Here is a 13,696-nt window from a genome sequence, read left to right as displayed (position 1 = left end):
TATATATGCTTCTGCAAGATACGTCCCATTAAATGTCATCAAAACAGAGCTGCTCTAGCACTAACTCCTCAAAAACTTTCCTTTGCATAAATGCAACATCTAAGCATAAATAATCCTTGCAGGGGAACAATTGTTCTAATACAGTCTAAATTCCTACTTTTGTCAGGGAATACTGCTTTCTATCATAGCATATATTGCATATACTTTTTTTGTATGCTTGCATACAAAGGGACACTTGATAATGCAATCATGCTTCGAGAATGTAGCAGAGCTTGAACTTTTCCATTACTTGTAAAACTACAGTACTTTCTACCATCTTAGCTGTAATAAAATGATATAATGCAGACTATGTTATTCTTACTGTGGTCTTGACATACCCTATAGTAGCAGCTTTAGTTAAAACATGTATTTCTGTTTTTAGACTTCGACTAGAAGTATTTTCTTTTAGTAGTGCAGAGCACAGCAATGTGACCCATCATGCACATATGAAATAAATTAACATATTACTCATTGCTTTTTGTTTCACTAAAGTTAAGAATTCAGTATTAAACATTGTGTTAATAACTAATAAACATCCTACTAATGTTATTAGTTTATCAAAATTCATGACATCACTTTACAGGACACAGTTTCTTATATTACTTGGCAAACTCTTTTGAATGATGATTCTATCCAAAGCTTAAAAATATGCTTTAAATCATGCATATGTGCCCTTACCAGTTTATCATCATTAAAATGACAGTTATAAACTTGACTGCACTTCAGAGATTAAACCAGCACTTGCAAAACCATTTTCTTAAGTTTATCATGGATCACAAAATCAGTTTCCACCATGAAAATTTATACAAAGATATTGAGTAAAACAGGAAGCCATTTTATAGACACATTTGTGGTAGTGGTAAAGATAAACAAATTAATAATCTGTCTGTAGATTCTAAAATTTATTCTCAGACACAACAGATTATAAAAAGTCTTATGCACAACAGAGTAGTTCCACAAAGCGGGTAATAAATTGCCCTAGTAACATCCAGGTAACCTCAGATACTGAAATCAAATTATAATAACTGAAGAAGAATTACACAAACTGGACCAAAACAAAGCACAGGGAGAAGTCAGAATTAGTAATAATGACTGGGAACACTTTGACATTAACTTGTAGTAACATTATATCTGTTATTCACTAGGTTCTATAAATTATAAATATGGGGAGACACACAGTTTGTTAAACCTGTCTTTAAGGGAAAGGGAAAGGGAAAGTAGGGCAAATCCAGAGTCGTATGGACCCATAAGTTTTTTTTTCTTGTTGTGGAAAAACTGTGGTGAAGGTTATTTATTACCAGAATTGGAAAGGTTGAGTCTTTAAACCATATATCAACATGCATATGATGAAAACAGATTTATTACCACCTGTAACATAATGTTCTATAACAATATAATAACGGCTATGAATGAAAAACTGTGCTGTAAGGGCGGAGCCAGAATGGCTAACTGAAAGCAGCAGTATTTTAGAGCTCCATATAACTAATTAAATAAGACAGGAAAAATATTATTTTCTTCAAAGTATAATATCTTATAGATAAAGGATTAATTTACATTATTAGAACCTTTGGTGAAGTTTTACAAAAAATTTCCTGTCAAAAAGCTTGGAGATATATTCACTTGTTAAAATGAGCAACTCAAGGAATTCTCACCAGGATGCTGCCTTAAAGAAGGAACTACAACAGATGACATCTACCCTGTAGGAGTTGTCTTTGAAGATGGATGCTTTTAAAGAGAACCTAGAAAATCTTAAAACAAAGACAAAACAGGATGACACCCTTAGGAAATGCTTCAACAACACTAGAGAAGTATAACAGGAATAGAGGTTTCTCTAAATGATTTAGAAAGCAGACTTAAGGAAGAGGAAACAAAGAAAGAACTGCTTCTTAAACAAAACACTTGGTTGGTTAACAAAGTAGATGACTTGGAAAATAGGGAGAGGAGAAATAACATCAGGAATTTCAGATTACCTGAAAACACAGAAGGTGAGGATATTATTTCCTTTTTATCAAGCTGGATCCCTGACTTTTTTAAATTTAAAAGAAGGACTTTCCTTTGGCATTGAAAGGGCACACAGAGCTCTTGGGAAACCTGCCACTAACTCAAACTCTCCTCCTAGGTCAATAATTATCAAATTTCTTTCATACTTGGACAAGGAAATGATTTTAAGATCTGCTTGGAGGAAGGCACCTCTAAAATATAAACAGAGCCTGATAAGATCATCTAGAATAATGGAATAAAGGAGAAAAAGTGTGGCCAATGATAAAGTTTCTGAAACAAAATAACATCAAGGCACAACTTTCATATCCAACTAAGATAAGAATACTGTATGTCAATGAGATGAGGACTTTTATTGACTTAGAGGAAGCCTCTTGATTTATTAAAACTAATAATGTGATTACTTTACCAGAAGATATGGATTGGATGTCACCTTCTCTCAAGAGAACAAAAGAAACAAATGTCTGCACAGATGTCAAAAAAAAGAAGCAAAAGACTGATACTGTTACAGCCAAATCTCTCAAAGCATCTACTATGATATGAATTGTTTTAACATTACTTTAAAGGACCAATTTTACTGCTTGGAATTTTAAAACAAAGGTAACTAACTACTGGAATCTTTATCTATATTTTTTGAAAATAGATGACACATGAGAGTTTTCACATTACCCCAGGTATGTAAAACAGGGTACTTTTCTTTCACAGAAGGAGGGTTATATAGCACATAAAATATTTATACTGTAAATCAACATACATAGTATATGTGTATTTTCTCTTCATTTTCTCTTTTCTCTCTCTCTTCTCTCTTTTCTCATTATTTATTTTAACTGCATCTTGTCTCCCTTTCTAAATTCTCTCCTATTTACTATACTAATACAGTCTGTATATATTTAATAACTCACTATCTATACATAGATAAATAATAGTCTAAAATAATCTAGTTTTAAGGTAGACTATTTGGAATAGTGAACTTAATTAATTGTTATTACAATATTTATTAGATTAATGATAGTCACTGTTATGCTTATTGGGACTGGGGACATGTTCGTGTTTAACTCTGAAATGTTCCATTCATGTACATATGTCCTTTGAATTATTTCCTTTTAGCATTAACAAATATATATATATATATATATATATATATATATATATATATATATATATATATATATATATATATATATATACATATATATATATATATATATATATACACACACACACACACACACACATATATATATATAAAGGAGGGAAAAATGTACTGTTGGTTAAGAGAAGTGAAACTTTCTTTATTATCTTTATCTTTATTGCCATAGCAACAGTAAACAATTGATGCAGTTTCTAAGGACACTGTGAACCTGTGAAGTGCATTTAGCCCCACAGCTAACAAATAATAAGAAAAAATAATGCTGTTTAGTTATTAAAATGAAAAACAACCTAAGCAAAGTAAAATAAATACATAATAGGACTATTTGTAAATATTTTATGATTTATCCTCATAGGATTACATATTCTTAGAAACACAAGTGAAATGTTCTCAAACTACATGTGCACTTAAATGTAGCTGTTTGATTAAAAAGTATTACTCAGTTTAACATGCTGATTCCACAAGCTGTCTGTACTGTAAAAGTTACATTTTATATGTTACTTGAAATTGACAGTCTCTAGAGCACATGATAAGATACATATTACTTTTTGCAACATATCTTTGCAGGTAACTCACACTCTGTACAAACTCACTTGACAACTGATAGCTATTCATTTAAAAATATCAGTTTAAATATTAAATGTGCAATTGAAATGCTATTGACATTTTGACAAAATATAGTCTGAACTGTAAAATGAATGACTTGAAAGAAGTGAAGTAATGCATAGATTTCAAAGACAGTTCTTGATACTACAGTATAAGTAAACATTTATATTCACAAGGAAGTATTGACATGTTTTAGTCTTCCAGTTAAAATAGCTTACTGTCAACATTTTGCGATATCAGAAAGTTTGAAGAGCTAGGAAATTGCTATTATTTGTCTTTATAATGATTATTAGACAGATGTTCGACTCTGCTTTGTTTAATGAATTGTGACACATGTTTATGAGGAAAAGTGGACTCAGTTACTCACACTGGACTACACATTCCTGGAAACTCAACTGAAATGTCCCCAAATTACTTGTGAATTTAAATGAAACTGCCTAATTAATAAGCATAACTTACTTTAACAACCTGAATCCATAAGCTACCTGCTCTATATATGCTACATTATATATGTCACCTGCATATGTCTCTAGAGCACACGAAAAAATACATATTATTTTTGCAACATGTTATATTTGCACTAACCATACATTCTAAACTAACTCAATTGGCAACTGGCAAGTTATTTATTTGAAACATCAGTCTAAATATTAATTGTGCCCTTGAAATATTGTTGCCGTTTTGACAAAACAAAACCTGAATTGAAAAAGGAATGATTTGAAGAAGTGAAATATTGTACAGATTTCAAAAACAGCTAGTGACATTACAATACAAGTATAAATGTATACATGCAATGAAAAATGTAAATGCTTTACACTTTTAGTTAAAATAGTTTATTGTTAACATTTTGCTTTATCAGAAAATTTAAAGAGCTAGGAAAGTATTTCTAATTTGTCTTTATAATGTTTACTAAAGTGATGTTAGTCACTATGGATTGCGAGTTGTGTACAAGATGGACTACTGAATGTTATTTCTGTTTACCTATGTTTGCTGAATTTCTTTTATTAGTACTGATTTAAAACAAGGGAAAGAAAGGGAAGGGAAATCTCTGTTTTTGGACAAGGGAGGAGAGGCGTAAGAGTAGTCTAACTGCCCTGAGAACTCTCTAAGATGCTCTAAACACTATTTGATTAGTACTTACCTAAGGTAAGTCTTGATTACCATATCATTCTAGATCTGATGTGATTACCCATTCTGGAAGCAGGAGGTGCCCTATGCAGGGTATGAATTGTCAGGGTGATCATAGTTCATTCTTAGACTCTGCTTTGTAAATCTATAAATATGTAAAAGCACTGCACACTATAATGTAGGGTGCCTCTACTCAGAGTCAGGATACACAGATAAACCATGTCTTTTCATACGTGTAAGCTGAAGTTGGTGAGCTGAAGAGTGGGAAAGTAAAGGAAGGCAGTACACCTACAGTAAATTCATACTTCATTGGTAATCATTCATTGTCTCCTACAGAGTCCTTTCAGTCAAATTATTTTAGTAATAATCTATTTGTTGTTGGCTTATTTAGTGTATGCTCCTCTATTGCATTTAATTTATCTGAAATTACATATCTGATATGTTTGGGATCTCTTAAGGGTAACTAAATATTGGATATTTTCTAAGTCAACATAAAAATTGTTTACAGTACTAACATTCCATCCTGATATATAAAATACTATAGAATAATAATAGAATAATATAGAATTTCATATTTCTTTTAAGAAAATTTTCCATATAATAATTTAACATATGGAGCTCAGTTGATATTGTTGGTTAAAGGTATAAGTGATAACCCAATAGATCTATCTTTATCTACTGGATTAGGAATGACTTTCATTCCATGTTTAATGGGAAAGTCATATTTACTTGCATTTGATACTTTAGAATTATTGTTTTATAGAAGTACTTTTTTAAAGACTGACTAGAATTTTACCCTACTTGTATTTAAAGAAGAAAGAACTTACACATTTACACACATAAAAATAACATTCAATGTTATCAGAGAATATGGTATAACTACTATAGTATAACTACTATAATCAAAATAAAAAAAAGAAGCAAAATATTTCTTCCAACAATAACTTGAAATGGATTTAGCATTCTTATCATTAAATACTAATGGTTTAAATAATGCAAATAAAAGATCAAACTTACTGAAATATTTAAATCTAAATAAGGCACAAGTAGTATTTCTCCAGGAAATGCATTTTAAGACTAATGATAGCTTTATTTGGACCCCTAAGGACTATACAGTCTTAGCTCAATCCTCCTATAGAACAAAGACAAAAGGAGTATCAATTCTCTGGAAGAAAAACATAATCACTCCAAAACTTATTTATAAATATGAAGACAAAGAAGGTCTGCTAGCATTTGTTATAATTAAATTTAATAACAGAATATGGACCTTAGCTAATCTATATTGGTTCCCAGGATTTGGAGCAGGAACGGTTAAAAAACACCTAGATTTTATCTCTAACAATTGTAAAGGAAATCTTATACTGGGAGGAGACTTTAATTGCACCTTAGAAGATTCTGAAACCGCCAAGTCTTTTCGCATAGCAACTATTTCAAAATCCTTAAAAAGATGGATTGATTCATTTCATTTAATAGATACTTTTAAAGTAAAAGATGATAAATCCTTATTGTTTTCCCATAAAGACCATAGATTTGAAACACAAACCAGAATAGACAAATTATTCGTCATTCAAGATTTAAAAAAAAATCCTCAACTTCTCAATAGTTCCATGCCCCTTCTCAGATCATAACTCTCTGACAATGAAGCTCCAGATAGAGTTTAAACCTTTAAACCTCTCAACTAGAATTCCATCATATATCAAGAAAATTAAAGAATTCAGACCCTGGATGTAATACAACAGAAATCAGTAGAGTCATGGTTTGGGACTCATTAAAAGTGTATTTATTTGGTAAGACCCTTAGCTGGCACAAAAACAAAGTTAGAGAGTGGAAATCTGAATCATTAGACTTGCAAACCTGTCTCTTGACAGCAAAATGTAAATAAAATCAGAATTGTCCAGATGTCAAAAAAGAAACAAAGAAATTAACTAAAAAAAATAATGAAATTCTAACACACAAAACGTGTCTAGCCTTTGAAAAATGAAAAATAAACTCATTAGCCACCTCCCCTAGATATCTACATAACTTATCTACAAGAATTAAAATACAATATAAAGCAAATAACAGTAGTATATATCATGAAAAGAAAGGGGGAAAGATTATCAGATATAGGAGACATCCTTGAAACATTTTGGTTCCTTTATATGGAACACCTCAAAAAAGAAGATTTAGATATCAACCAAATAAACTTAGATACAAACCTTATCAATATAAAAAAAAATCCAGAAAACTTAAAACTAGACCTACAAAAACCAATATCCTACAAAGAAATTGCTGACATGATAAAAGAAAGTAAATCTAACAAAGCTCCAGGGATAGATGGTATAATTACGGAAATTTACAAGCTCTTCCCTTCAACAGTAATGTCCCTTTTTCATAAACTTTGCTAGACGTCCAGTCAGAAGCAAAAATACCACCCTCATGGAAATATTCTCTCATAACACCAACTCTAAAAGATAATAAACCAGCAGACCTTTGCACCTCATACAGACCTATATCATTACTGAGTAATGATTACAAACATTCATGTCAATCCTAGCTAACAGAATGAAAATCCCACTTTCAAAGATGATTAATAATGATCAAACTGGATTTTTATATTATTTATTTTTATTTATTTGCAGTTGGTTTACCAGGATAGTCCATTGGGCCTAAAAGAACCCGTTTTCAATGGAGTCCTGGGGAGAAAAGCTCCAAAAAAGAACAGACATACAGAATATGTGCATACACTTGAAAAAGCTCTTAATGCAAACTAACAGACAAGTTGAAAACAACAGAGCTAAGCTACTTATACAAAGTAAAGGAGAATACAGTCATAACTTTTGCATTTGAGGTACATTCAAAAATGTGAAATATTAGACAAAGTACAAAAAATGAGAGGTGAGTTAGGGCATTAAAGAGGTAGGATTATATTGTTGTATAGTGTGGTTAGATTTGAAGAAAGTAATAAGTATATAGGCTTTGTTGAGTAGGAAGAGAATGAATGGAGGATGAAGGATGAAGGGTTCCATATTTTTATGATGGATGGGAACAAGAGCATTCCCACTGGGACGTAAGAGGAGTATGAAGAGATTTTTTGAACGAATAAAGATTAGAGATGGTACGAATGGATGGTGGGAGTGAGTTCCAAAGACGAGCTATGTTAAAGGATAGTAGGTTTTTGCCTGGGGGGCGCTTTGGTTTAAGTATTTCTAATAGGTTTTGATTGTTTGACCTTAAGATTCTATCAGGTAAGTGAAACTTAAAAGCAGAAGACAGGGAGGGACAAAGAGAGGGGTTGTTAATGAGTTTATGGGCTAGGGTAAGCTGAATGTAATTGAGCTGATGTAGAAGTTCAAGCCAATGTAGTTTTTGGAGAGAGGAACAGTGATGGGTGAATGACCTGTGGCCATTGGCAAACTTGGCGATTTTGTTGTAGCAAGAGGAAAGTTGCTTCTTAAGAGAGGACTGAATATTACATAGGAGAGGTGAACCATAGAGAAGGGAGGGAATAAGAAAGGAAGAAGACAGAGTGATTTTAGAGGTCTTTGTGAGGTATTGATTTTGATGGTAGAGCATACCCAGCTTTTGGTGGGTTTTTTTAATATTTAGGTGTACGTGGGAATTGAATATAACAGGCAAACACATGATAATACTAAAAGGATACTTACTCTTATAGATTATGTGAATAAAGAAGATAGAGAAACACGTGTAATCAGATTAGACACAGACAAAGCCTTCGATTCCCTCAACTGGGAATATCTATTTAAAACTTTAGCATTATTTGAATTTCCTCCTCCCTTCATCTTATTACTAAAAAACATATATATTAATAACTTAGCCTACATTAAATTAGGTCCTTTCACCTCAGAATCTATCCATATAATGAAAGGTACTAAACAAGGATGCCCCCTTTCTCCTATTTTATTTGCTTTGGCTATAGAAATACTTGCAATAATAATATGCAATAATCCAAGAATAAAAGGAATAGAAGTCTAAGACCAGTACGTATCTAAAATAATGCCTTTTGCTGATGATATTTTATTAACCCTATCAAAATCTAGAGAGTCATTAGGAGAGCTAGAAGAAATAATGGAGAATTTTTATAAGATTTCAGGTCTACACTTTAATAGATCAAAATCTAAATTTCTGTTTTTAAATAAGAAAAAAGAACTACAAGTTACAGATAAATCCATCACAGGAAAACAAGAACTTATGTTAAATTATTTAGGAATAGTGTTATGCAAAAATATAAACAAAACAATATTAATAAATTATAAAAACATTATTGAAACAATAAATATATATATAGAAAAGTGGAACAAAATTATATTACCTTTTGAAGACAGATTGCAATTAATAAAAATGGTCTTATTGCCAAAAATACTACATGTAGCATTAGCAAAATAGTTAATTCCTGAAAGATGCATTCTTAAAGAAATAAACTCATGTTTAATAACATTTTTATGGTATCCCAAAAAGAATAGAGTAGCTCTAACTCATCACATTAGACCCTGGAAACAAGAAGGGTTGAATTTCCCAGAAATAGAAACATATATAAAAGCATCTGTGCTTAAAACTACAATAAACTGGATAAACCCAAATTATTTTGCCAACTGGAAAGAATTAACAACGGCTATATTAACAAATGAATTTAATCTGTTAAAAAAATTTTAACAGTAGACAAATCAAACAAACCCTGGTACATGCTATGCATAAGTATACAATATAATATAACAAAACCTTCTAAAACAACACTGATTAATCATTACATCAGTTCCTTTAGGAAACTTATCAATGCAAACATAGATCTAAAACTTTGGTTTGTCCTTTTAACCCCATTCACCATCACTAAGAACTTTCCTCACAAAATATATAGGGAAGCAATAACCTCCTGGGAACAAAATGGATTCTTATGCTGGTTTCAATGTGTAAATAAATTAAATATTTTAGATATACGTATGATAAAAACTGCTTACAATATTCCAACACAGGACTAGTTAACCTTAGAAAGCATTCTAATGCACACTCAAGATTTATGCAGATTAATTAATAATTCCTCATTTAAAGATATTCCAAATCTAATACGTTTTCTGTATGAATTTATACATAATAGTTGTGAAAAGAAAAATTCCATTTCAAATTTATATAAAGAGTTAATAACATATAAAATGATTCCCAAACCATCTTACTGGCAGTTCTTAACAAATGGTCAGTCATTGCCATTAACAGAAGAAATTAAAACTACATCTTACTATCAGTTAATTACACCTCTAACACACAGTACTGGAAAATATTTAACTGGAAATACTTACACAGAGCATTTTTAACACCAGATAGAATTAAAAAGATCAGTACTACTACAAATGGTTTTTGCTGGAGGTGTGAAAAGTCAAATAAAGCAGACTGGATTCATATTTTTTATGACTGTAATAAAAGTAAATCATATTGGAATGGAATCATTTTTACAAGCTTTATTTAATGAATCCATTACCTTAACTAAAGCACTGATTATACTAAATGTAAATGAAGGTCCCTACATGAATAAGACAAATATGTATTTGTTATGGACAATACTTGCTATATCTAGGAAATGCGTAACCAGAAGGTGGAATTCGAATACACCCCCGACCTTGGAAGAATTCTACACTTTACTGAAGACAACTGCATCGAAGGAAATAAAAATCAAATATCTACGAATCTATCCCAGGCCATTGGCAATAATCCTTGGAAGAAAGTTATATCTTTGTTGGACACTCTGCAATAATCAATATTGTATCTCTGATAACTGATCTGTTAATTCTATATTTAATAACATACAGTGTATATAATTGAAAGTCAGACTATTGTAAATATTGTATACAGTTGTTTAAAATGATATTTAAAAATATTATGTAAATGTTATTTTAATTGAAAATAAAAAAAAAATTTGAGGAAAAAAATGAAAAACTGTGCTGTGATATAATTTATATAGATTTAACTTCGAAATGTACTATATATACAAAAATAAGTTAAACTAGATATTGATGTGCACTTGAAAAGACAGATAGCTGCACGGCTTACAAACAGGACATAGTAAGTATCATACCACAATTGGACAGGTGAAATTCAAGATTACAGTCAAAGTGTCCCACAGGGCACTGTCCTTGGCCCATACTTGCTTAGATTGTATCTATAAGATCAATCTTTTTCATCTGACATGCTCTATAGTCTGCATGCAGGTGACTTGAAAATGGATAAACCGACTACATGTGTTACAGATAGGGCATGCAAAAGAACTTGAATAAATTGACCATTTAGGGCACAGGAGTACAATATGATGAGAAATACCACAAAAACTAAACATATGAAATTTGGAAGAATTAAACTGAAAGGTGAATATTTAATAGAGTACACAGTGACTGAATCTGCAGATCCATTTAAAGACCTGGGTATGTGGGTAGACTCAACTTTGATTTTTTTTCTAATCATATCACCCAAATGGTTAATGATAGTTATAAAACTATATGTTGTACAAAAAGATATATAAAATATATAGAAATATATAGAAATTCAGAAATGATGAAATCATTGTTTATTATTTTCATAAGACCCAAACCTGAGTACTGAACAAAAATATGGAAACCTTATAGGAAAACAAGCATGAGTAAACTGGAAATAGCACACTGGAAATATACCAATGTCATCCATGGATGTGAAAATTTAATTTATTGTGAAAGTCTGAAATATCCGAATGTGTGAAGTGTCACATATAGATGTTTAAGAGGAAACATTATTCAGGCATTCAGGGCATTTAGAGACAACTATCTCTGGGAATGTTTGGGGTTATCAAAAAGTAGTAGAGAATCATCAGACAACCTGTGTAGAAGGTTATGTAGGAATGAGAGGTATACTAATTGGTTCGCTGAGAAAGTAGCTGATACATGGAATATACTACCAAATTATATTAATGCAAGCACTAGTTTAGGTATTTTTAAGACCAATCTGGACACGTATTATGGAAATAACTGCTTTGATATACTGGCAGGTTGGAAGGGCATTATTGCCCATGCCCGAAATATTTGTATGTATGTATTTATGTATGTCCAGCTCTTCTGACAGTGGAACGGGCAGGATTTTTGCCTAATCTACTCAGCCAGAGCTCTTTGTGGAGTGATGTTCAAAAGCCATCAAGCAGGATTTCAAGACATTCTCCCTGGTTAGTTACTTCATAGTAGGTACAGTCTTGGAGTTGGCAAGAACTCTGGCTAGCACAATGTCTTGCTTCTGCTGTTGTATCAAATTTTGGTCAGTCTTAGCCTGCAAACCTATGTCCACATGTCTAAGGTCCTCCGAACAAGCTCCAATTAACTCACTATGAAAAAACAGTTGAATAACAAACTTCATGATTTTAGCTCTCCGAGCTACTTTCTTGCATGTCAACATAACTGGCAATCAATATCTTATTATCTAGCTAAACTTAATGTTTGCCTGACCAACTATGGTGAGAATAGTCCAACACTCCATAATGCTGCACATACCCACGGAGGATCAATACAGTCAACAAAACATACATAAATGCAAACATAATACACCTCATGAGTGCTTCACAATGGCACATGAAAAGTTCAGCCAAATGTATTTTGATGGCCTTATTCAGCAGCGTGTAAAAGAGAATTAAATAAAAGTGCCAGTTTGGCTATATGCACCATTTAACAAAATGACAAGACAGTGCACAGGTACAATTTCCATTGACAATAAATGCAATAAGAAGACTTCTACTCTCACTCCTGCCCCATCCCATCACATACTGACATCAATCTTCTGTTCGAAAATGCTGCAAAGACACAGGCCTTTCAGCTGTGCTAGGAACAAACAACTCCAAAGAAAAATACAGAAATGAAAAGTTATTGACTCAAACTAGACAGCAATACAAGCATCTTTTGGTGTCTGAACAGCAGTAGTTTTCATTATTACTTATGATTATTATTTTTTGTAAAAGGTTGGGAAAACACACTAGTATGAAGACTGGCATACTGACATTAGTAAATAATTAGGGCATAACATACTGATAATGACTTAGCAGAAGTGAAACATAAAATAAATGTGATAAAATGAAAACCCCACTATCTCATTTATCTCTGTTGTATGCTGTTTTAAATTACTTTAATTTCTGCATCATTTGTAGGAGCCAGGTTTAAAAACCACAGTAAATTACTATGGAAAGTGGACCGACAAGGGATTTATAAAAATTATTGTATGGTTACCCACACATGGCCTTTGACTTCATAATATAAAACAAAATCTGAGTGAATCCCATTGCAGCTTATGCCTAGTTATGCATTATTACTTTTATACAGCTTAGAGTTTTTAAATTAACAAGACATGAAAAACGTATTAGCATAAAATGTAAACATGTCTTGGCCTAAACTAACTAGCTTTTCAGGCATGAAAATGAGGAATAATTAATCATTTAAACAATCTCTTTCTACAGCCTCTTGACAGTATTTGACCTGCATATATTCACTGAAAATATTATCACCTATTGATAAGAATGTATTTTTTATGCTGGTTTACAGATATTTTCAGTCCTACTATAAAAATCTAATATAATAAAGAAATTAAGTTAATTTTATTATAGTTCAAAGGGACCCAAAACATTTCAAATACTGAGTACTAGAACGCTATCAAAATGTCTGGTTATGTAAAAAGAAATCAGTAATTTTTCAGAAAATTCAAATATAATAATGTGAGGTTTTGTGGAAATAGCCACAAAGGTTTAAGTTCAAACCTACTAGAAGAAGTTCTTGACTACAATCG

At 31.6% G+C, this 13,696-nt stretch overlaps 1 protein-coding gene across 1 annotated transcript in view; it reads right to left on the bottom strand.

Moving 5' to 3' along the window:
• The window catches only part of ARAP2 (ArfGAP with RhoGAP domain, ankyrin repeat and PH domain 2), a 2,678,178-nt gene that overhangs the window by 1,156,252 nt on the left and 1,508,230 nt on the right, over nucleotides 1–13,696 (bottom strand). The window lies entirely within an intron of this gene.

Source organism: Protopterus annectens, chromosome 2.part1 (genome assembly GCF_019279795.1).
Source record: "Protopterus annectens isolate FY-2018-M chromosome 2.part1, PAN1.0, whole genome shotgun sequence".
Classification (NCBI taxonomy): domain Eukaryota; kingdom Metazoa; phylum Chordata; order Ceratodontiformes; family Protopteridae; genus Protopterus; species Protopterus annectens.
Note: the sequence above shows the minus strand (reverse complement) of the source record. Positions and strands in the feature narration are given on the sequence as shown.